The sequence below is a fragment of the Monodon monoceros genome, unplaced genomic scaffold (assembly GCF_005190385.1).
Source record: "Monodon monoceros isolate NGI ecotype Baffin Bay Population unplaced genomic scaffold, NGI_Narwhal_1 Super_Scaffold_15, whole genome shotgun sequence".
Taxonomy (NCBI): Eukaryota; Metazoa; Chordata; class Mammalia; order Artiodactyla; family Monodontidae; genus Monodon; species Monodon monoceros.
The window spans coordinates 71,109,502-71,134,185 of record NW_021703771.1 but is presented as its reverse complement, the minus strand read 5'-3'; positions in this window follow the sequence as shown (position 1 = coordinate 71,134,185).

Genomic DNA, 24,684 nt, shown 5'->3' with positions numbered 1-24,684 from the left:
AGAGAGGGGAACAAAAAAGATCAAAGTGCTCAGATAATACCAAATGGATTAATTAAGGCTGGGAAATGGAAGTGCTCTTGGTTGCACTTTCCTCTTTGGCTCCTGGTGATTTTTATTTTACTTTCATGGGGACGAGTTTACACAAAGACTAAGTAGACCTCCTACAATGGATATGCTCTCTAAGCCTCAGGACATGCAGCAGGAAACTACATACAACAAATGATTTGGGGGAAAAGGCACAATGGAGTCCGACGTTGATGAATTTTTTTTTTTTAAATAAATTTATTTATTTATTTTTGGCTGAGTTGGGTCTTTGTTGCTGCGTGCAGGCTTTCTCTAGTTGCGGCGAGCCGGGACTACTCTTTGTTGTGGTGCATGGGCTTCTCATTGCAGTGGCTTCTCTCCTTGCGGAGCATGGGCTCTAGGCGCACGGGCTTCAGTAGCTGAGGCTCATGGGCTCTACAGCGCAGGCTCAGTAGTTGTGGCTCGCGGGCTCCAGAGAGCAGGCTCAGTAGTCGCGGTGCACGGGCTTAGTTGCTCTCACTCCCTCTTGCAAGAACACCAGAATCACAACTAACTGCTGAACAGTCATTGACTGGAAGACACTGGAACTCACCAAAAAAGATACCCCACATCCAAAGACAAAGGAGAAGCCACGATGAGACGGTTGGAGGGGTGCAATCACAGTAAAATCAAATGCCATAACTGCTGGGTGGGTGACTCACAGACTGGAGAACACTTATACCACAGAAGTCCACTCACTGGAGCAAAGGTTCTGAGTCCCACATCAGGCTTCTGAACCTGGGGGTCCGGCAATGGGAGGAGGAATACCTAGAGAATCAGACTTTGAAGGCTAGTGGGATTTGATTGCAGGACTTTGACAGGACTGGGGGAAACAGAGACTCCACTCTTGGAGGGCACACAAAAAGTAGTGTGCGCATCAGGACCCACAGGAAGGAGCTGTGACCCCAGGGAAGACTGAACCAGAACTAACTGCTAGTGTTGGAGGGTCTCCTGCAGAGGTGAGGGGTGGTTCTGGCTCATGGTGAGGACAAGGACACTGGCAGCAGACGTTCTGGGAAGTGCTGCTTGGCATGAGCCCTCCCGGACTCTGTGATTAGCCCCACCAAAGAGCCCAGGCAGGCTCCAGTGTTGGGTTGCCTCAGGCCAAACAACCAACAGGAAGGGAACCCAGCCCCACCCATTAGCAGTCAAGCAGATTGAAGTTTTACTGAGCTCTGCCCACCAGAGCAACAGCCAGCTCTACCCACCACTAGTCCCTCCCATCAGGAAACTTGCACAAGTTTCTTAGATAGCCTCATCCACCAGAGGGCACACAGCAGAAGCAAGAAGAACTACAGTCCTGCAGCCTGTGGAACTAAAACCACATTCACAGAAAGATAGACAAGATGAAAAGGCAGAGGGCTATGTACCAGATGAAGCAACAAGATAAAACCTCAGAAAAACAACTAAATGAAGTGGAGATAGGCAACCTTCCAGAAATAGAATTCAGAATAATGATGGTGAAGATGACCCAGGACTTCAGAAAAACAATGGAGGCAAAGATCGAGAAGATGCAAGAAATGTTTAACAAAGACCTAGAAGAAGAATTAAAGAACAAAAAAACAGAGATGAGCAATACAATAACTGAAAGGAAAAATACACTAGAAGGAATCAATAGCAGAATAACTGAGGCAGAAAAACGGATAAGTGACCTGGAAGACAGAATGGTGGAATTCAATGCTGTAGAACAGAATAGAGAAAAAGAATGAAAAGAAATGAAGACAGCCTAACAGACCTCTGGGACAACATTAAACGCAACAACATCCGCATTATAGGGGTCCCAGAAGGAGACGAGAGAGAGAAAGGACCAGAGAAAATATCTGAAAAGATTATACATGAAAACTTCCCTAACATGGGAAAGGAAATACCACCCAAGTCTAGGAAGCGCAGACAGTCCCAGGCAGGATAAACCCAAGGAGAAACATGTCGAGACACATAGTAATCAAACTGACAAAAATTAAGGACAAAGAAAAATTATTAAAAGCAACCAGGGGAAAACAAAAAATAATATACAAGAGAACTCCCATAAGGTTAACAGCTGATTTCTCAGCATAAGCTCTACAAGCCAGAAGGGAGTGGCATGATATACTTTAAGTGATGAAAGCAAAGAAGCTACAACCAAGATTACTCTACCCGGCAAGGATCTCATTCAGATTTGACAGAGAAATCAAAAGCTTTACAGACAAGCAAAAGCTAAGAGAATTCAGCACCACCAAACCAGCTATACAACAAATGCTAAAGGAACTTCTCTAAGTGGGAAACACAAGAGAAGAAAAAGACCTACAGAAACAAACCCAAAATAATTAAGAAAATGGTCATAAGAACATACATATCAATAATTATCTTAAATGTGAATGGATTAAATGCTCCAACCAAAAGGCACAGGCTTGCTGAATGGATACAAAAACAAGACCCATATATATGCTGTCTACAAGAAACCCACATCAGATCTAGGGACACACAGAGAGTGAAAGTGAGGAGATGGAAAAAGTTATTCCGTGCAAATGGAAATCAAAAGAAAGCTAGAGTAGCAATACTCATATCAGATAAAATAGACTTTAAAGAATGTTACAAGAGACAAGGAACGACACTACAAAATGATCAAGGGATCAATCCAAGAAGAAGATATAACAATTGTAAATATATATGCACCCAACATAGGAGCACCTCAATACATAAGGCAACTGCTAACACCTATAAAAGAGGAAATCAACCATAACACAGGAACAGTGGGGGACTTTAACACCTCACTTACACCAATAGACAGATCATCCAAAATGAAAATAAATAAGGAAACAGAAGATTTAAATGACACAATAGACCAGATAGATTTAATTGATATTTATAGGACATTCTATCCAAAAACAGCAGATTACACTTTCCTCTCAAGTGTGCATGGAATATTCTCCAGGATAGATCACATCTTGGGTCACAAATCAAGCCTCAGTAAATCTGAGAAAATTGAAATCATATCAAGCATCTTTTCTGACCACAACACTATGAGATTAGAAATGAATTACAGGGAAAAAAATGTAAAAAACACAAACACATGGAGGCCAAACAATACGTTACTAAATAACCAAGAGATCACTGAAGAAATCAAAGAGGAAATCAGAAAATACCTAGAGACAAATGATGATGAACATGACGATCCAAAACCTATGGGATGCAGCAAAAGCAGTTCTAAGAGGGAAGTGTATAGCTACACAAGCCTACCTCAAGAAACAAGAAACATCTCAAATAAACAATCAAATCTTACACCTAAACGAACTAGAGAAAGAAGAACAAACAAAACCCAAAGTTAGCAGAAGGAAAGAAACCATAAAGATCAGAGCAGAAAAAAATGAAATAGAAACAAAGAAAACAATAGCAAAGATGAATAAAACTGAAAGCTGGTTCTTTGAGAAGATAAACAAAATTGATAAACCATTAGTCAGACTCATCAAGAAAAAGAGGGAGAGGACTCAAATCAATAAAATTAGAAATCGAAAAGGAGAAGTTACAACAGACACCGCAGAAATACAAAGCATCCTAAGAGACTACTACAAGCAACTCTATGCCAATAAAGTGGACAACCTGGAAGAAGTGGACAAATTCTTAGAAAGGTATAACCTTCCAAGACTGAACCAGGAATAAATAGAAAATATGAACAGACCAATCACAAGTCATGAAATTGAAACTGTGATTAAAAATCTTCCAACAAACAGAAGTCCAGAACCAGATGGCTTCACAGGTGAATTCTATCAAATATTTAGAGAAGAGCTAACACCCATCCTTCTCAAATTCTTCCAAAAATTGCAGAGGAAGGGACACTGCCAAACCCATCCTATGAGGCCACCATCACCCTGATACCAAAACCAGACAAAGATACTACAAGAAAAGAAAATTACAGACCAATATCACTGATGAATATAGATGCAAAAATCCTCAATAAGCTACTAGCAAACAGAATCCAACAACACATAAAAAGGTCATACACCATGATCAAGTGGGATTTATCCCAGGGATGTAAGGATTCTTCCAATATACGCAAATCAATCCATGTGATATACCATATTAACAAATTGAAGAATAAAAACCATATGATCATCTCAATAGAGGCAGAAAAAGCTTTTGACAAAATTCAACACCCATTTATGATAAAAACTCTCCAGAAAGTGGGCATAGAGGGAACCTACCTCAACATAATAAAGCCATATATGTCAAACCCACAGCAAACATCATTCTCAATGGTGGAAACCTGAAAGCATTTCCTCTAAGATCAGGAACAAGACAAGGATGTCCACTCTCACCACTATTATTCAGCATAGTTTTGGAAGTCCTAGCCACGGCAATCAGAGAAGAAAAAGAAATAAAAGGAATCCAAATTGGAAAAGAAGAAGTAAAACTGTCACTGTTTGCAGATGACATGATACTATACATAGAGAATCCTAAAGATGCCACCAGAAAACTGCTAGAGCTAATCAATGAATTTGGTAAAGTTGCAGAATACAAAATTAACACACAGAAATCTCTTGTATTCCTATATACTAATGATGAAAAATCTGAAAGAGAAATTAAGGAAACACTCCCATTTACCACTGCAACACAAAGAATAAAATACCTAGGAATAAACCTACCTAGGGAGACAAAAGACCTGTAGGCAGAAAACTGTAAGACACTGATGAAAGAAATTAAAGATGATACAAACAGATGGAGAGATATACCATAGTATTGGATTGGAAGAATTAATATTGTGAAAATGGCTATACTACCCAAAGCAATCTACAGATTCAATGCAATCCCTATCAAACTACCAATGGCATTTTTCACAGAACTAGAACCAAAAATTTCACAATTGTATGGAAACACAAAAGACTGCGAATAGTCAAAGCAGTCTTGAGGCAAAAAATCGGAGCTGGAGGAATCAGACTCCCTGACTTCAGCCTATACTACAAAGCTACAGTAATCAAGACAATATGGTACTGGCACAAAAACAGAAATATAGATCAATGGAACAGGATAGAAAGCCCAGAGATAAACCCACACACCTATGGTCAACTAATCTATGACAAAGGAGGCAAGGATATACAATGGAGAAAAGACGGCCTCTTCAATAAGTGGTGCTGGGAAAACTGGACAGCTACATGTAAAAGAATGAAATTAGAACACTCCCTAACACCATACACAAAAATAAACTCAAAATGGATTAGAGACCTAAACATAAGCCTGGACACTATAAAACTCTTAGAGGAAAACATAGGAAGAACATTCTTTGACATAAATCACAGCAAGATCTCTTTTGATCCACCTCCTAGAGTAATGGAAATAAAAACACAAATAAACAAATGGGACCTAATGAAACTTAAAAGCTTTTGCACAGCAAAGGAAACTATAAACAAGACGAAAAGACAACCCTCAGAATGGGAGAAAATATTTGCAAACGAATCAACGGACAAAGGATTAATTTCCAAAATATATAAACAGCTCATGCAGCTCAGTATTAAGGAAACAAACAACCCAATCCAAAAATGGGCAGAAGACCTAAATAGACATTTCTCCAAAGAAGACATACAGATGGCCAAGAAGCACATGAAAAGCTCTATAATTATCACTAATTATTAGAAAAATGCAAATCAAAATTACAATAAGGTATCACCTCACACCAGTTAGAATGGGCATCATCAGAAAATCTACAAACAACAAATGCTAGAGAGGGTGTGGAGAAAAGGGAACCCTCTTGCACTGCTGGTGGGAATGTAAATTGATACAGTCACTATGGAGAACAGTAGGGAGGTTCCTTAAAAAACTAAAAATAGAATTATGGTATGATCCAGCAATCCCACTACTGGGCATGTACCCAGAGAAAACCATAAATCAAAACGACACATGCACCCCAATGTTCATTGCAGCACTGTTTACAATAGCCAGGTCATGGAAGCAACCTAAATGCCCATCGACAGACTAATGGATAAAGAAGATGTGGTATATATATACAATGAACTATTACTCAGCCATAAAAAGGAATGAAATTTCGTCATTTGTTGAGACGTGGATGGATCTAGAGAGTGTCATACAGAGTGAAGTAAGTCAGAAAGAGAAAAATGAATATCATATATTAACACATATATGTGGAACCTAGAGATATGGTACAGATGAACCGGTTTGCAGGGCAGAAATAGAGACACAGATGTAGAGAACAAACGTATTGACACCAAGGGGGGAAAGTGGCAGGGGGTGGGGTGGGGGTGGATTGGGCGATTGGGATTGACATGTATACACTGATGTGGATTTAATGGATGACTAATAAGAACCTGCTGTATAAAAAAAAAAAAAATTTAAAAATAATAATAAAAAAATAAAATAAGATTAGGACTAAAAAATAAAATAAAATAGATAAACAACAAGGACCTACTGTATAGCACGTGGAACTATATTCAATATCTTGTAATAAACTGTAATGGGAAATAATCTGAAAAATAAAAAATATATATGTAAAAACGTAATAATAATAAAAAAATAAAGTAGGTCCCCCACTCCTCCTCCTTAGTCTCCTGTCCTTTTGCTTCAATGCACTGATCATGTATTTATTTGAATATTTATTTGTACATAGTCTGCCTCTCCACTAGACTGTAAGCACTGTTAAGACAGGGAACCAAGTCTGTTTCGTTTGCCATTACAAATTCAGATATTTTCAGCATGATACAGAATAGGCTCTCAATATTCAATAAAATGAGTGAAAGAATGAATGAATGGGCAAATGCATGGGTGCTGGAATTCAGTCCTGGCCACTAAGTTCTGATGTGATCTAGTGAAGTCACTCCCCTCTACCACAAGTTCTTTTCCCTCTACACAGCCTTAATTACCTCTGTAGTATCCCAGGATGGGACTTCATAATTTTTAAAGAATCATCTTTCCAGACCACATGATATTAAAGGTCTCATCTGACTGCAAGAGCCTATGATTCTACCTCTGCTTGAAGGAGGTTCAAGATCTCAATGTTGGATAGATGTTTCAGATCCTGAATACAGCATGAGAAAACAAGTAGTGGAAACAGCTGTTAAAGCCAGCTATGAAGGCCTGCTCGATGCCAGGTACCAGGCTGGGCATTTTGCATGTGTTCTCTCACTCACTCCTCAAGCAACCCTGCAATATGGACATTCTTACCTCTGTTTTGCAGATAAGCAGGTTGAGGTGCAGAAATGTTAAACCTCTTACCCACTGCTTTAGTTCATGACTATGAACTGAAGTTCTTAGTCATCAAAATCACTGAGTACCCACCATGCTGGGTATTATCAGCACACGGACCCAGTCTCCTAGGAGCTTGGAGTCTATTGGAGAAAAGAACAAAAGAGAAAACTTGTGTTTTCTCTACTCATTGTAAGAAGAACGTAGATGAGTGATCTTGGACCTGAGTGAGGCAAGGACTTTATGAGTCAGAGAAGAGCAGAAGGCAGATATCAATGGGACCCAAAAGTGTTTGGGGACCAGGGAGAGTGTTGATGGGTGTGTAAGGTTGAGAAGCGGCAGAGTAAGAAAGAAGTCAAGAAATGTGGATGAAAAATGGATTGAGTAGAACTTTAAATATCTGGACTTCATTCTTTAAATCATCAGGAACCAACATCCTGGTTTTGGATGTGCTGGTAGTTTAACTTGCACATCTCTTCATCTAGGAGCCTTACCTGAACACCTGATAGGTGCCTCGCCTGTGTTTGCATGGCAACCTGTGCTCACCCCTTTCCTAGCACTGACTATACCCTATTATAGCTGCCTCTTCATTTGTGTGGTGAGAGGAAAACATTCTCCTTTTAAACAAGAGCTAAGCGAAGCCACTGGGGGAGTGGAACAATTCATACCAGCCAAGGGAGGGCTTTGTTTAAGAAATAGCTGGGCGTCTCCTTGAATACAGAAGGTGAGGCACTCCAGGGCCTGAAGAGAGAGCAACACTCTCCTGTTTTCCAGTACTGATCTGACCTGCTTTCCCCTATGGTTGCCCTCCCCCGAGGCTGGGAGAAACTGGGGAGACCTTTGGAGACAGAAGAGCTGCTTGCTCAGGGGCTATATCCCCAGAGCCCTTCTTAGCAGTGGCTCAGGGATTCTGAGCTTCACGCTCCGGAACCTATAAATGTGGGTGCTCTATGCTTGTCACAGCTTGTCATTTTCCAAAAATGTCAGTGATCCTTATATCCTTATTCTAAGCACAGTAAGTCAAATTAGTGAAAATCTCCTATTTCTACCAAATAAATATCCCCATTTCAATGGAGCAACACATTGCCCAGATATATGACTGAATTAAATTTTGCTAGAACGCTGATCCTCATGTTGCAAGCTATAAAATGTAAGCTGGTCACAAAGAAACGTTCAAAACTTTGCATTCAAATGTCACTCAGCGAGGTCAAGTAGACTTCTTATTACTGAACTTTGTTCCTGGTAAACAAGAAGTGGAACGAAAAAAAGACCGTGAAATCAAGCAGCGGCTGACACCCTCCTGTGGGGTGCAACCCCCTTCACTTCAGCAAACGCTCACTAGTTTCTGACCGGTACAGGGTCTCATGCCAGGTACGTGAGGGATACGAGATACTTCATTCACTGAAGAAGTTTGTATTCCCCTGGAGTTACACCTTCTTCGAAGAATGCTAAAGAAATAAAATTTCTCCCAGTTCTTATGTGGAAATAGCTATGGGCCATTTAAGAGATAAATGCAATCTCTCTCTCCTGGAAAAACCCAAAGAAATATTTAGGACCATTATTAAAGCATCACAATTCTGGCTCTGACTTCAAATAAACAGCACAAATAAACCCTCCTTTCTCTGCATTTCTAATTTAGCAAAGCCTTTATACACCCTCTAAGAGCAAAGCGAATTTCACATTTGCATCTTATTCCAAACGTGCTGGCATTTCACTCGATTTTTTAACTGTAGTTTGGCAGCACTGAACTGCCTGCTTGGGGATACAAAGCAGTATCTGCTCAGAGTTCCTAATTCTGGGTCCATATATATATACACACATATGAATGCACATATTTAGGAGGGAAAAAACCCAGAGACATGCCAGGTCAGTATCCAGTAATACCACTAGATCTCATTCAATGAGTGCTGACTATGTGTTAGGCACTTGCATTTATACCATATTTAATTCTCAGAGCACTAATAACGATTGCTAACATTTACCGAGCACTTTCCATTTGCCAGGCTTTATTTTAAGAACTTGTATATATGTCAGCTTGTTCACACTCTCATAACCTTAAGTTGTGGCAGAGCTGGGATTCACACTCAGGCAGCTGGACACCAGAGTCTAGGCCTGTAACTGCCTCCCAATGAAGTGCTACTGCAACCCCATGTGCAAATGAGGACACTGGGGCTTGGGGGGCTGGCTAGCTGGCCCAAGGTCACACAGCCTGCAAATGGTCAAGCTGGGCTCTCACACTAGGTCATCTGTCTCCAGCTCTCAATCCTTTATGTCCTCATGGTATAATGGCCATGCTAGATTTATCTCTGTAGCATATGTGAGAAAGGAAAGCTTGTTGTTTGAGAAGCAGAGGTGGAGAAAAGTGGGAAATGTTTAAAGCATGAAGAGGTTGTTCTGAAAGTCCTTATAGATTGACTAACCACATAAGTTACTGTCTAAAGTTTTGAAAGTGAAATGGGCACTGTTAATATTAATGCCAGGACAACAGGCATAAACCAAGAGGTATGGTCACCACCAGAACTCTGATAAAATCATGCCCATATCTCCATGAATCACCTTATTAGTTGAAGTGCGGAAAAAGATGCATGGGGGGCCTCCCTGGTGGCGCACTGGTTGAGAGTCCGCCTGCCGATGCAGGGGACATGGGTTCGTGCCCCGGTCCGGGAAGATCCCACATGCCGCGGAGTGCCTGGGCCTGTGAGCCATGGCCGCTGAGCCTGCGCATCCGGAGCCTGTGCTCCGCAATGGGAGAGGCCACAACAGTGAGAGGCCCGCGTACCGCAAAAAAAAATAAAAATAAAAATAAAGATGCATGGGGGAAAATAACCCACATACCACTTTTTCTAGGTTACGGGATCCTTACAAGTAACAAAAGTATAAATCATCTTGATAAGCAAACGATGGTTTTTTAGTAGTCCTCTAAAATCTATTTCAAAATCACATCACAGAGTAAGAAAACAAATTGTATTCAGGGAACTGAAATGATTGTCTGAAACCAGTTAATATTATTCACATCATATATTTATCTAAAATACTTGAAAACAAATTAGAAGTTTCAGACTCCTACAAAGATTTGTTAATTAGCATATAATAATTTCTCTCAAGAATAAATGAGGGAAATTTAAAGCAACTTCACCCTGGTCTTTGCTGCTCATCCTTCTATTGCCTCATATGATGGCTTGTTTTACCTTAATTTCTTTGCTTCCGTTTTATAAATCCTGTAATGGCAAGTACCTACCATTGTAAGAGTCTCTAGAGAGAAGTTTAAACTTTAAAAGTGGAAACAGATCCTCATTCGTTTTGCAAAATGCAAAGCTTCAAACATGCAAAGTTACCAGGTTGTAGAATATCCTTCAGGGAAATGAGTCCTCACAGTTCAACTCTGTTCCTGGAAACTCAAAGGTGAAACAGAGAAGAGGGGCTACCTTCTAGGAGCTTAAGGAACAAAATAAGTCCTTACTCTGGCAGGCTGGGAGGGGCAAACTATGTCAGACTGTAGAAGGGAAAACTCAGAAGAGGAGAAGTCCCACCAAGTCTTGAAAAAGCTGCAATAGAAAAAGTAATCACATGGTAAATTCTGTGGCCAGCAGGTGCATCCCTGTTGCTGTGCTAGTATATTCATTACGACATGAATGTAGACTATCTCTTAACCGTCTATATTTATTTATTTTACAAGATTTTAGATTTATTATACTGGATGATACTTTTCCAGAGCAGCATGTCTTCAAGAGTCATTGAAAAAAATATTTTTAGCAAGAATTATAATAGTTGTTGCAGGTAGTGGGAATACAGTGATGAAAAAGACATAAGCCTTACCCTTTAGAAGCTTACAATCTAGCGGGGAAGACAAGAAGTAAACAAGTGGACACACAAATAAATAAAGACTCAAACTCCATAACTAAATCTAATGGGAAAATAACATTCGTTTTGCTGGCATTCACGTTACAATCAACATTGTAGAAAAGCAGCTATTTTCTTCAAAGCCTAAAGTAACGTAAAACCATAGACAAGGAGCAACGGAATACATAATTTATGTACTAATAATTGTTTGTTAGTTCCCATAACCTTTTTTCTTTCAGCCTATTGGAAAGAGAAAGATGAGAAGCAAGAAAAATGGAAGAATGCTAATGTATTTCTTCATTTCGGCTTTTCTTTTACTAATTGGCCTGTATTTTATTTTTGCTGCCATAGGCGCTTTTCCATACTCTGTATCTTTATCTTTATATCATTTATATCTTTATATTATTGCAATATAAATTATAATAGCTAATACTTTAACCCCCATTATTCTCACAGAGTATGGAGGAAATGATGATTTTTTTTTTTTTTTTTTGCGGTACGCGGGCCTCTCACTGCTGTGGCCTCTCTCGTTGCGGAGCACAGGCTCCGGACGCTCAGGCTCATCGGCCATGGCTCACGGGCCCAGCCGCGCCGCGGCATGTGGGATCTTCCCGGACCGGGGCACGAACCCGTGTCCCCTGCATCGGCAGGCGGACTCCCAACCACTGCGCCACCAGGAAAGCCCCGGAAATGATGATTAAAAAAAAAAAAGTCTAGGCAATGTGGACTTATTTAAGAAAGACCATGGTATTGTTGATTAGTTTAAATGTGGAGGTCAGGCAGAAATATTCTAGTCTCTCCACTCAGCAATCTCTCTGTAAACACCCAAAGAGCTATTATCATCAACATTAACACAGATATTTCTTCTCTAGTTTGTTCCCCTTGTGAAAGGCATAAACATTTTTATTAAATATATGAGTTAAATTTCATAAGATTGGGTGTTTCTGAATATACGTACACAAGGATCCCCCCCCCGTTTTAAAATAAGTTAAATATTTCTGTTTCCAAAGATTTCCAAATACACACATCCTAACAAATTGGTTTGTGATGATATGAGACAAGGCAGCTTGCCCATAATTGAAGACATTTTGCCAACAAGTCACAGGCTGCCAAGAGAAGCGGTGACAGCGCTCTGAATATGAGTATATGATCCCTATGTAAATACCCAGGCTTTCTGCCCTTTTCGAAGCAATGATTCAAGCCCATATGACTGGCAGATACCTTAATTAATCATGGCACCTTGTGATGGCCATCCTTAAGGATGACTGCTATCTCAGCTCCGAGCTAATATTCATTTCCCACCCCATTCTTCGATGTGACCCATTTCTTTTTGTCATGACCACATTGTTCAGAACTGAGGCACCAAGAAAATTTCATTTAAATTACAACTCATCTTTTTTGTGGTCCTTTCTGCAGAATTTATGTCAGCACTGAATTTTCACTTTTCGCTAGCTCTTTTCTGCATTCGCGGTGTGAAGCTATGCATCTACTTTCTCTCTCAAACTGAGATGGCATTATGACTTAAGAAAATCAAAGTTCTTTCGAAATTCATAATTAAAGACCCAAAATAAGAATCCTTGAAATGACAAAGAAACGGCAGGTTCTTCATACTGTATATGGGGTTTGTTCCTCCTGAAAAGAAGGAAGTAAATCGCTACTCCTTTGGAACACTTTTTCAGGCTATTAAGGAGAGATCTCTTATGCTGGAGTAGTAATTTATTAAATGAATTCCTAGTGGCCTGAGAGACTTAATGCACCTACTAACAGGAGCACTTTGCTGCCTTCTCATTGATAGTTCTTGCCTAGTACATAAAGTTCATAAGAGGCAGCAGTTAGCCCATCACAGCTCTTAAGAGCAAAATCTTATTCTCTTTGGTGAGATTGATTATTGACTTTGGGGGCATGTTTTCTGACTTAACAATCACTGGAAGAAGGGTTCATGCTATAACTCCATCAGCCTCATCCTTTCCTTCCTCCATTCCGTCTCATAGTATTTACAGCTGCATTTGGAGTTATCTCTGTAACTTTTCATTTGAAACTGTCAATGTTTAAAAATCCTCCACTGGCCTCCATCCCTCTCCATTAACAGGTCCTCCTCTAGTTGCCATGATATTCTCCAGATTCTTATATCACTATCAATGGTTCTCAACCTTTTGTCTGTACCAACACAACTCCCATAAATAAGAAAGGCTCACTCAAGTGGCTGGGGCATCAGAGGTTGGTGGCAAAGCATATAGAGTCAATGTGGATGGGTGCAATTTTTAGAGCCCCCCCCAAATACTTTTTTTTTTTTTTTTTTTTTGGCAGCGTTGGGTCTTCGCTGCTGTGCACAGGCTTTCTCTAGTCGTGGCGAGCGGGGCCTACTCTTCGTAGCAGTGCGCAGGCTTCTCACTGCGGTGGCTTCTCTTGTTGTGGAGCACAGGCTTCAGGGTGTGCTGGCTCAACAGTTGTGGCTCGTGGGCTCTAGAGCACAGGCTCAGCAGCTGCGGAACACGGGCTTACTTGCTCCACAGCACGTGGGATCTTCCCGGACCAGGGATTGAACCCATGTCCCCTGCATTGGCAGGCAGATTCTTAACTACTGCGCCACCAGGGAAGTCCCCTCACAAATACTTTTAATATAACCATACATTTATACATCCTTGATGACATAAAGAACTATTGTTACATTTATTTCTACCAGCAAGCTACTTTTGTGAAGTCAACGATTTTCTCTCATGCTCTTTTTCTCCTTTCTGTCACATTTTCTAATAAGGGTTTTATAACTGATGCTGCCAAAGATAACACACGAGTTACATTTTGCCAGGCACTCACAGAGCTAATCTAATTAGTTGCTTGAAACACTTAACAATAAATATGTGTCCTCATTTACTTACTCTAAGAAGGTATGTTACACTAACAAAATATGTATATAATTGTAATTTATATAATAATTCATCAGTGATAAGACACTGTGTAGAATCAGGGGAACAAATGTCATCCAAAGCTATGTTCCCACACCGCCTGGCATGGTCCCTGGGCTTCTTATCCAGTAACAAGGAGAGGGGTGTGGGCCAGGAACTGGCCAGAGCAGGAGCTGTGAGGCCAGATCAGCTCTGGCTGGGCTGGAAAAGCAGGTGGAAGACTTGGGCTCTGGGCAGCTTCAGGTTAAGTGAGCCCTGCTTGAAACCAGTGCTGTGGTCTTTGATATCTTAGGATAAGGAACATGAGTGGCAAAGAGTTAAAGGAGCAGTGTATCAAATTACAGAGATTAAAGAATTCCGTTATAAATCCAATATAATGTAAAGACAAATGACAGTTCTTTGAGAAATAGAAGGAAGTCCTTAGTCAAGAACATCTGAATGGTGTTCATGAACTCTCTATAAAAGTGTGTGAAACACTTAGGGGTTATTTTTGGTGGGTTGTGTTTTAGTAATCATGAAAGTAATACATGCTCAGAGCTAATATTCCTTAATAAAGGAAAAATCATAACAATGCCTATCATCATACCAATCAGAGATAAAAAATATTACATACTGCCATTTGACCTTCCAGTATTCTTCCTACATGGATAGACTATATAAATTTTTACTGAAATCCTATATGCTTCAGAGTATGTTAGAGTATTTTAAGGACTTTTTTTTAACTTGGCAGTACAATTGAACATTTTATCTTTATACATTTTAGAAACAGAAGAATAGTCCAGAGACATAGTTTTCATTTGTAAAAAAAAAAAAAAATCAACTAGTTTTTTTCTAATAAACTTCTTCCAGGTAACTTGCCAATTTTTGCAGGGTTTTTTAAAATCCAGTGTTTTACATAATTATCAGGTAACTCATTCTAGAGCAATGGAATCCTTCCATAAATTTATCTTGCTCTTCATTTTACCACTCCTTGCAGAATGGCAATAGGTTACAGACTACTTTATGAGTAGTTTTTCACTTCAGTATAGGGCTGATGGTTCCTGCATAAAAATTACCTATAACCTTCTGGATCTACCTTTCAAGTAGCTGTGCATATGATTTAATATGCTGGCCCAGGAATATTAGAGTCAGCTAAATATATGGATTGTATGTGTCAGCTCTTTCTCATAAATAATAATGTTATACTTTCTCAAAACAATTGGTTGCCACAGCGACAACTGATTGTAGGAAAAACAAAGAGGGTTCCTTGTGATGGATCCTTAATAGGTTTTAAATGATAAACATTACAACGTGATAAGCACAGAAGCATAGCCATTACATTTCCCTTGTTCAGAATGTAACCCAAATTCTCGCATTAATTCCATGCTGTGTGTTTAAATTTTGGTTCACTGAGGCTTACTGAGCAGACCAGACATATCTTGTAGTATTTCTTTCAATATCTAACTAACTGTGGCGTTGGACTGAGTAACTATTCCCTCCAGAGCCCTGGTGTGGCATCTGGAGAAACAGCTGCTCTGTTTCACACTGGAGAAATATTCACATAATGAAATGTTTATGTTTAAAACTAGATATGGATATTTTACATACAGTTTCTATGTAATGAAAAGGGTACGTTATTTTAAGAAATCATTAAGTATTTTAATGTTTAGTCATATTTTCATTTTGCATAATAAGACTCTCAGAAGCTGATTCCACCCAGATCCCAGCCCACCCCATCCGCCTGAAGCAACTGTGTTTTCTAGCACCTGTGCAGGCAATGACGGCTTCAGCTGTGCACCAAAGCAGCCAGGCAGGCAGGCACCATGGACCCCTGCCTCACACAAACAGGTGCTTCTAACACTGGGCCTCTGGCTGCAGCGCTCATCCAATCCAAAGCATAGCTCACAGCTTTTAGGGCTCTGCACCTTAGAAACTCAAGGATGCGTTTTCGTAGAGTTTTTAAAATTAAGACCACACGTTTGCAATACAAACTGCAGAGAGGAAAACTCAAAACAATTACTGTGCTCGCTTCCAGCTTTTAACTTACTCAAGGGGGATACCCAGAGCTCCTCTTGATTTTATTTTATTTTTAAAATTTATTTATTATTTGATATTTATTTTTGGTTGCGTTGGGTCTTGGTTGCTGCATGTGGGCTTTCTCTAGTTGCAGAGAGCGGGGGCTACTCTTTGTTGCGGTGCGCGGGCTTCTCTCTTTGTTGTGGAGCACGGGCTCTAGGCACACGGGCTTCAGTAGTTGTGGCTCGCAGGCTCAGTAGTTGTGGCTCGCGGGCTCCAGAGCACAGGCTCAGTAGTTATGGCACAAGGGCTTAGTTGCTCTGCGGCATGTGGGACCTTTCCGGACCAGGGCTTGAACCCGTGTCTCCTGCACTGGCAGGCAGATTCTTAACCACTTCGCCACCAGGGAAGTCCGAGCTCCTCTTGATTTTAGAGCCTCAGGACTGCTTGCTGCTGAGTCCTGCAGATGACAGCGAACCCGTCTCTCTCATAAACCCTAGACCAACTTCAGAAGCACAGCTGATTTGGATGGGGACTCTTTATGAGTATATTTCTATTAGGGTAAATATAAAGGTCACTTTAGGGATACAGAGAATCTTAGACATAAAACTAGTTTTGGCAAAGCCAGCGCTCAGACAGGACTTTCTCACCATCTACTGAGCCTCTTAACTCACCCGTGGCCACACCGGTCCTTTCCATCTTAGACTGAAAGTCACCCCTTTCTCTGCCTAAGGTTGATGTCTCCCCTCCACCTGTTCCTGGACCCCAACCATCCGCCCTTCTCATGAGCCCCCTCCCTGGATGACCTGCTCACTCCCTTTCTCGTATCACACCTTCAACCCCTCTCTATGGACCCCTCAGCTTGAGCCAACTCTAACCTACCTTTAGAACTAAACAAAACCAAATCCAAACACCTCTCCACCCATCTCACTTTCCCTCAGCTACAGCCATTCCAGCTCTCTCCCCATTACAACCAAACTTTTTCTGAGTAGTGGAACATACTTGCTGTCCTTGTTTTCTCACCTCCTACCCATCCCTCAAAGCTGTGTCACCTGTTCTCACTGGTGTCTCTACTTTCCATGTCATGTGGCTTCATCTAATGGCTACTTTTCAGTCCCTCCTTAACTGGACCTTTCCACAGCACAAGACACTGTCAAATGTTCTTTTTCTCAAAACTGTCTCTCCTTTTGTCTTTGGTGACTGTCTTCTCTTGGTTGTTTCCTCCTACCTCGTTCAAAGCTCCTATTCTTCATCCATCACGTAAATACTGATGCTGTGGCTATGTGCTGTCTCTCATCCTTTCCTTTTCTCACTCTACACACTGTGTCTGGGCCATCTTATCTTTCCTGTGGCTTTAATTAGCATATGCCAATGACCCCCAGACATTTATCTCCAGAACACATCACTCTCCAGAGGTGCAGATATACATCCCCCATCCAACTGCACATCTCACCACAAAGACCTCGAACTCAACGTGTCCAAACTGGAGCGCATCACCTCCCTGGCCCTGCTAATGGATTTCTTCTCTTGTGCACCCTACATGAATGAATGGCACCACACATGGAGTTGCCTGTCAGGTCATACGTCAGCCCTCCCTCTCCTTCACCCCACATCCCTTAAAAACCAGGAGCCAGTGAAGAGGAACCATATCACTTTGCAGGGTACCTTTTTGTCTAAACAGACCTACCTCTTCTCTCTTGCAATTCTTACCCTGCCGTAGCTTGTTTAGAAAAGAGAAGAAGAAAAAAACCCATTCTTTTCCTTGGCTAGAGACTGGCAAGAGGTAGATTAAAATAAAAAGCCACAGTAGAGCTGTACCCCCGAGCAGGCATCTCTTTCCTGCCTGCTGCTATGGCCTGAGGACCACATATAGACAAAGAGCAAACAGCAATGTCACTCTCCTGCTCCTCAATCCAGTTGAGAATTTTAAATTAAAAAAAAAAAATCATAGATTGGCTGCAAAAAAGAATTCCAGGTACTTGAAAACTAGAAAAATTTGCCAGATATATGATTGTCAAGGAAGTAGAACACGGCATTGGACATTTTTTATGAACGTCTAGATCTACACCGTTTAATATGTTACTGCTAGCCACCTAAGGCTATTTAAATGTAAGTTAATTAAATTTAATTTAATTTAAAGTTGCATTCCTGGGGCTTCCCTGGCGGCGCAGTGGTTAAGAATCCGCCTGCCAATGCAGGGACATGGGTTCTAGCCCTGGTCCTGGAAGATCCCACGTGCCGCGGAGCAACTTAAGCCCCTGCGCCACAACTACCGAGCCTGCGCTCTAGAGCCCGTGCGCCACAACTACTGAGCCCACGTGCCTAGAGCCTGTGCTCCGCAGCAAGAGAAACCATGGCAATGAGAGGTCCGCGCACTACAACGAAGAGTAGCCCCTGCTCACCGCAACTAGAGAAAGCCCGTGAGCAGCAACGAAGACCCAACGCAGCCACAATTAAATACATAAATAAGTAAATAAGATAAAATAAAATAAAGTTGCATTCCTCAGTAGCACGAGCCATAGTCCAAACACTCAGCAGTCACGTATGGCTAGTGGCTACCGTATTGAACTGTGCCGAATAAAACACTGCCATCATTGCAGAGAGTGCTACCCGACACTGCTGATCCAGCAAAATGTAATGACAGCAATGAGCATGGTACATAAAACGAAGAGAGGTAAGACTGAATGAGAGGAAAAGGCCGGTGGTGGATCTGTACCGTCAGCAAATGCGCCTTTAGCCTGTGGCATAAAGGTGGTGCCGACAAACAAGTAAGAGCAAGTCTCAGGGGAAGCCCAGGGAAGGGCTGCCCGTGAATTCATGGAATGACGGTGCTCACAAGACTAGCCTTTTGTTTGTTTGTTTTTTCACACCAGGCAGCATGCAGGATCTTAGTTCCCTGACCAGGAATTGAACCCGTGCCCCCTGCAGTGGAAGCGCAGAGTCTTAACCACTGGACTGCCAGGGAAGTCAAGACTAGCCTTAATATTAGCATCCTCTGGTTTCTTCTCAGATCACATCCCTTCCCTCCTGAGCGGCAGTTGTCAGACGCTCAGAAGGGCTGGCGTGGATTTTGAGTGTACCAGTAATCTGCTGACAAGTATATATAAAGCGGCAGTTCGTGCATAATTAGCAATTTTATGCACTAGGCTCTTCCTATCATAACCACATTATCATGGATTTGCATTCTAATATGCCTTCTTGAGTTAAAGACGAAAGGAATAGGCACTAAATGACCCACACCTATATTTCTCTAGAAGCACACTCTCCATGATGGCAGGATTATGTCTAGTTTTCCCTAGCACTTAGAACAGTGCCTGGCATGAGTAAGGAATCAGTACATATTTGTCGCATGAAAATACATTGTGCGTGTGAATGCCATCCAGCCGTACACCTCGAGAAAGAAAAGCTTGAAAAGACCCAGCCTACAAAATAAAACATGTCCTCTTAGTATAATATTTAAGGATCTGAGACCTGCTTCCAAGCTATGACAGACATATCTTCCTCTTATTCACCTATCTGCCCTAGGTTCCTAGGCTCCAGAGCCACTGGCCAACATCCTTTCCTCCACAGACACCACACACTTTCACCCCCTTAGTCCTCTGTTCATGCAGCTCCCCAATCTGGGAATCCCTCCCCACTTCACTCCTCTTCCAAGCCCCCAATAATCAAAATCCTACCACCTGTTAAGACTGTTCATCTAAATCATACACATCCCTTTACTTCTCATCATGTCCTAGGAATTTACTTGGCACTAGTGCCATTTTGTTTTGATAGAGTTTGAATCCTCTGCACACGCACCTCCTCCTATACACAGTAAATCCTTTGTTCATTCCTCCTTGTGGTCCCCTCAGAGCCCAATGTGGTACCTGTGGGCATACTGCTCAATAATTCCTCCTCAAACAGCATCGTTTAGGAAATGGGCTTTGGTTCATCGCACAATCTTAACGGTATAGTTGTCAAATATGAAAATGAATTCTGATGACAACTGCTAACTAACATTTATTGGGCACTTATTATATGAATTGAACTACACAAACAGTTCATATAATCCTGACATAGGTAAGGTAACTTGCCCAAGGCCACATCGATTTAGGTGGCAGAAAGGAATTCAAACCCACATCTCTTTTCTTTCCACTGATTTTTGTGTTTTCTTTTCTTTGCACTGTGTTTTATCATCTGTAATAAGTGTGGATAGGTTTGATTTTTTCACTTTGAAGATATTACTCTTGATGCTATCTATAAAATATGAACGATTATTACCCACAAATGACTTTCAACCTCTGCCATACGTTTTTCCTACGGACATTAACTCCAAAATGTTTGAAAGCATTTTTAACTACAGGATGTGGGCTACAACCTATTAATATCTATCACTCTCTATGTCTACTGTAACCTTTACTATTAAGGGGAAAATCATGCTTAATTTTTTTCTGTGACTAGATAATGCCTCAGAATTATTTTTGAATCACGCAAAAAATAAACTCATCCTTTATTGTGAAGAAATATTTACTCATTCAGTTTTTGTTTATTTGTTTGTTTTTTGCTGCATCATGCAGTACACAGGATCTTAGTTCCCCGACCAGGGATCAAACCCATGCCCCCTGCAGTGGACATGTGGAGTCTTAACCACTGGACCACCAGAGAAGTCCCTCTCATGCAGTTTTTTAATAACTGATGTGAGTTAAAAGCTCCCTCAGTATCTCCAAGGTGAGCAGAGAGGTGCATTACCCAGCGCAGATTACCCTCCTAACTTAAGGCCACTCTTCTTTTGGGAGGTGCGAATGAAAATGGGCATAGCATTTTAGCTACTGAACATTATTTGCTGTTTATGAAGCCAGGTAAATTATACATAAGTAGACCCTAAATATTCTATTAACACCACAACTAAGCAGCAGAGTATCAAAATGATTAAACCTTAAGCAACTATTAATTAGAGTCAAAAAATCCAAAGGCAAGATTCAAAAACCTTATAAAGCAGAAGGGCAGTAAACTTCTTCCGATGGGCAGTAAACTTAATTCACAGCACTTTCTTGTCCTTCCTTATTCTGTCACTTGTATGTAACTCCATGAAGTACGCTTTGTAAATGTCTTCCAACTTCTCCTCACTGTATGACACAGATGCTTTGCCTTATTCCTAACATTGCATTTAACAGACCTATTATGTTGATAGATTGGACTTTTTATTTTATTTTTATTTATTTATTTTCCAGTACGCGGGCCTCTCACTGTTGTGGCCTCTCCCGTTGCGGAGCACAGGCTCCGGACACGCAGGCTCAGCGGCCATGGCTCACCGGCCCAGCCGCTCCGCAGCATGTGGGATCTTCCCAGACCGGGGCACGAACCCGCGTCCCCCACATCACCAGGCGGACTCTCAACCACTGCGCCACCAGGGAAGCCCTGGACTTTTTAAATAGTATACTCAATGTTAGAATACAGGCCTCATTGGTTTATTCTTTTCCAATTATTGGTTGAGATGACACTATGGTTTGTGTTATAAAAACACTAAACACTAGAGATATATATATATATATATTTAGTTGCTACATGCTTTTTTAAAAACTCATTCATCAAAATCACATACAACCTAGCTATTTTCCTTACTACAAATAGCTATTTTGGTTTACATCAATGATGTCTCTGGAGATTTTAAATCTAAAAAGAGATTTAATTTTTCATTCAAAAATCACTTTTTTTACCAACACTTTCCTCCCTCCAAAACCTAGGAAATGTGCCAAGATTTTCAGAAAATATATTTACTTATTCTTTGAATGTACTTGGAAGGAGATTAAAGCCTAGAAAAATAAAAGCAGATGAATAGGACTTGTGGGCTGAAAGAGATATATTTGGTTCATTTCGTTGTCACTTCCAAGAAAGAAAGAGAGAAAAAAAAGGAAGGAAAGAAGACAGGCTCAAAAACTTAAGGCAATGATTTTAATGTTTCCTAAAACTATGCCTTAATCAATTACATCTATCAAATTCTTGAAGGACTTCTTTGTCTTAATATGTATATAAATACTACCCGGTTTTGTATTTTGTTGGGGCATTGAAGTAATTTTCTAAAGGGAATATTTCTAATGCTCACACTGGTATTTTATCAAGATAGGAACTATTGGAAGTTATAGTTTGTTATGTATCTAACTGGATGATCATTGGTTCATTAAAAGTACAGAAGATATTAGGTTTTGTCACCCAAAGGTCCAATTAAAAAATATTTGGTCACCAAATTCCTTCAGTTTAGGAATCATGGAGAATATTCACAAACATTTAGAAATGCTTGGACCTTGGTATGAAGCTGCCTACTGGGTTTTCTGAGTAAAAAAAAGGATTGACATGTACACACTGCTATATTTAAAATGTATAACCAGCAAGGATCTACTGTATAGCACAGGGAACTCTGCTCAATACTCTGGAATAATCTAAATGGGAAAAGAATTTGAAAAAGAATAGATACATGTATATGTATAACTGAATCACTTTGTTGTATACCTGAAACAAACACAACATTACTAATCAACTATACTCCAACATAAAATAAAAAGTTTAAAAAAATTAAAGGTTATCAATCACTTAAGACAAAACATGAAAAATCACTATGTGTAACAGAAAACAATTTGGGGGGATCAAAAATTCCAAAATGGGGCTTCCCTGGTGGCGCAGTGGTTGAGAGTCCGCCTGCCAATGCAGGGGACATGGGTTCGTGCCCCGGTCCGGGAGGATCCCACATGCTGCAGAGCGGCTGGGCCCGTGAGCCATGGCCGCTGAGCCTGCGCGTCCGGAGCCTGTGCTCCGCAATGGGAGAGGCCACAACAGTGAGAGGCCCGCGTACAGAAAAAAAAAAAAAAAATCCAAAATGTTTATTTTTCCTCTCAGAATGTATAAGGTGATTTCAAATGGCAAATTATTACACCTTAGGGCATGCATGGAGGAGGAAAGAAGCAATTAAAAACCAGTGTAATAAAATTAGTTTCCATTTCAAGCACCTGATATATGCAGTGTGTTTTCAGGATATGGCTAAGTACTCACAAATAATCACTTTTATAAATCTAAGGACACCGAGAATGAAAGAGGTGAAATAAATTTCCTAAGGGACTTAAAAACTCTCTGAGTCTTAGTATCCTCATCTGTAAAATGGAGCAGTAGCAGCAATTACTTTATTGGGTTATTATAAGAATTAAATGGAATTTGTATATACCTTGCTCTGACCAGTGAAAGCACTTGGTGTTTTTTCACCAAGGCCACTCAGTAGGGAGTTTGGTATTCCTTTCTTCCTGGTCCCAAGGCCCCACCCTCTTTCTGCCACACCACCCATAATACTCTGAGCACAAGGAACGGAAGCCTAAGAGCTCCTGAAGACATTTAGAAACTTCAAATATTTTAACAGGTCCTAAATTTTAAAGGTCAAATAGTAAATTATGGGGCTCCCCTGGTGGCGCAGTGGTTGAGAGTCCACCTGCCGATGCAGGGGACACGGGTTCGTGCCCCGGTCTGGGAAGATCCCACATGCCGTGGAGCGGCTGGGCCCGTGAGCCATGGCCGCTGAGCCTGCGCGTCCGGAGCCTGTTTTCTGCAACGGGAGAGGCCACAACAGTGAGAGGCCCGCGTACCGCAAAAAAAAAAAAAAAAAAGTAAATTATGAGCTGCCACTTGGAATTCTAACTACAGTATAGAGTACTTCTTACCCTGAAGCATTAGTGAGAACAAACTCCTGCTTCCAACAGTGGGCAGGTACATTGGTGCTATGATGGTTAACTCTATAATGGGGCATCATTATTAAAGGACTAAACTAAAAATTATCATTCCATGGGGGAAGGTGCTAAATTCTATAAAATAATATTTAAATCATTGTTTACAGACTCTCCATGAGCCAGAGATCCCCATGAAATACAGAATACAGTAAGCCAAATTTACCAATATGCATTATGTGACTATGGGGTAAATCACGTCAGAGAGCCACTGGAGAATAATATTAGCACAGGCTCAACTACAAAAAAGTCAAAAGAAATTCTTATTGAGTCTAAGATAGCTACAGACAAAATTACTAATATATAATTATCAACAAAGTAGAGGAACATAAAGTAAAATGAGATAGGTGGTCTAATTTTCCTCATAACTTAACACACAAGTATATTTTGTGGATTTGAATGCACACTTTGTCACATTTCAACAACACCAGGGCTGAGAACAATGGAGGGGGAGCTACAGCTGATGTTGACCAGCGAGCGATGCAGTTGCCCCTAGGTGCATGTATGCAAACGCGGATGCCATTCCTGGTGGCACAACTGCAGAGCCGAAAGCCCACATTTCAGCTTACAAACCACTTAATGACCATTTGAAAAAAAGAATGAGACGCTGTCTGGAAACCTTCTGCAGTCAAGTAAGATCAAGATAGTACCAGCATCTAAACTCGTAGAAGGGTTTGGATGAAATCCAGAGATGACAGAGGCGCTCTCGGACAGGCTGCGCTAGCCATCTTCCTGCCGACCATGACACTGTGTGGATGGACCCGAGTGCAAAAGTGACTCAGAAGAGTCTGCCTAGAAAAATGCTGAAGGATTACCTCATACTTGCTTAACTTTACTTTTATAGTTATGTATGTCTTAGTGATAAGTCATAAACATCTATGTATAAGTTAAGTCTAAGACAGCTCTGTCAATAATTTGAAAATAAAAACCTTAATGGAAAAGCAGGATTGTGTACCAGCTGAACATTTCTTCTT